Source organism: Rhyacophila brunnea, unplaced genomic scaffold, assembly GCF_057557595.1.
Source record: "Rhyacophila brunnea isolate RB1 unplaced genomic scaffold, BYU_Rbru_1.0 scaffold_1, whole genome shotgun sequence".
In the NCBI taxonomy this organism is placed as follows: domain Eukaryota; kingdom Metazoa; phylum Arthropoda; class Insecta; order Trichoptera; family Rhyacophilidae; genus Rhyacophila; species Rhyacophila brunnea.
This window is the reverse complement of record NW_028232751.1, coordinates 6,278,636-6,280,510: the sequence shown is the minus strand read 5'-3', so window position 1 is coordinate 6,280,510 and position 1,875 is coordinate 6,278,636. Positions and strand designations below refer to the sequence as shown.

Here is a 1,875-nt window from a genome sequence, read left to right as displayed (position 1 = left end):
GTTTCTTACAATTTCTAGTATATAATTTCTAGTTTATATTTGGGTATGCTACAGTGTGACGCTTCATCCATGTGTATCAGCAACAGCCATAAAGAAACTTCAATCAATCACATAACAGAGTATTTATTTATTAATAAAATAAGTTGAGTCTATGCATGAACTCCCAAGTTTTAATGATATTATTGTATCAAAGTTGTATTAGGGAACAAACATTCAAAATATATGTTCTATGTGATATGTGTATCTAATAATGATGAAAATGAATAGACAACACACCGAACAGACAACTCCTATCTCTGTTTACATGCTCCATCCCCGATTTCATAGTGGAATGGCGCCAAATGTATGAGTCATGGGTGCTTCCAGGGAATAAAGCGTTGACATTCAGGATTCTCAAATCTGCATCGCAAACCTAGAAATTAAAATAATAGGTGAAAAAGACTATTCCAGCAAATGATGTAAGTAGATATAAATTATCAGAGGAAAACACTTACTAATTGGACATTTATTGAGTAATAACTCTTCCTGTTCACGTATATGTGTGCTGGTGAAATTCGGTCTTCTTTGGACGGACTCACAATAGCGACATGTGTGCAGTCAATTGCACCACACAACCCACGATCTGATATTCCTCGTAGAATCTGATGAAAATTAAAATAAGTTACTTGACATAGGTACTTAAAGCATTGTTATTAAAAGGAGTTTGATTCTATTAAAAAAACCTCAATCATAGACCTCTTCTAGGAATATCTAAGCGCCATGTAAACATCCTGAATAACATATACGGAGGTCGCTAAGCAGATGAAATGGCTATCGGTTGGACATGTAGCTTGGCGAATGGAATACTTCTGGACAAATGCCTATCGAATACAGTGGTACCCAAGAGCACTAAACGACCACAAGGACGCCCTAAAGGCTGCTGGATAGACAAACGCATAAAGTTCGGTGGCTGTACATGGCAGTGAAGAACTAGGGACAGAGAACACGGGAAGAAGCTCGGTGAGGCCTTTATTCAGCAGTGGATTGACCATGGCTGGTGATGATGGCTTAAAGCATAATAGTTAGAAATAAATCTTGAGTGTTAGGATACTAGAAGTTGATTGCTCACCGTTCTTTTATTGATGGTACGAGTGCCTCATTAAAGAAGAACAATTCGTCCAACAAATGGGTATTGATGGCAGTTGTCACTTTTTCGATGGCATCACTCATTGGTCCCAGACTGAGGCCAATATATACCTCCTCGTCAATGCTCCGCAAGTAGCTTCCGGTCGCCAAAAATCGCAGTGTAGCTAAAACCTGGATCAAAAATTAATGTTAAAAATCGCGAATCGCACAATTGCACTGGACGGAAAAAAGAATAATAACCGTGAACAGTAAAAACTTACCGCGGTTTTCACACTTATTGCCGATTTTCTATTTTGCACTGTCATCACGCCTTCCAGTCTTTCGATCAATTGGCGGGCCAATAGTTTTGACAATCGAAAAAGTTGGATGAAACGCTTGTCGTTCAACTCGAAAGCGTCGTCTCTTTTCCGATACTTGCGGTGTTGTACATTAGCTTCACCTTCGAAAGCCAGGCTTAAAACAAATAACGCAGTCATGATAATATAAACAGATTAAATTAAAACGGGAGAAAATAATTTATAACAATAATTATTGATAACACGCGCACACGTTGTCGTAAACTGTCAAATTTGACAATCGGTTCGTTAAACTTGTGGTAGAGAGGCATTCGATGTTCGGATTCGGCGAGATGCTTAGGCCTACCGCGCATGGACGATTACATAACCGGCCGGTAGCATTTGGACAATCGTTGGTTTGCTCGCGCATGATCCAAATTATTACCGACCAGTATGTTTGAGCGCGCATGGCGTG

The 1,875-nt window shown here is 39.4% G+C and overlaps 1 long non-coding RNA gene across 1 annotated transcript; it reads right to left on the bottom strand.

Annotated features, from left to right (window-relative positions):
• Positions 1–514: 514 nt before the first annotated feature.
• On the bottom strand, positions 515–1,503 carry LOC147079419 (uncharacterized). Its single transcript, XR_015072286.1, has 3 exons — positions 1,386–1,503; positions 1,109–1,296; positions 515–641 (listed from the first exon to the last, which is right to left on the bottom strand). It is a non-coding gene; the product is annotated as an uncharacterized LOC147079419 (long non-coding RNA).
• Positions 1,504–1,875: the final 372 nt, after the last annotated feature.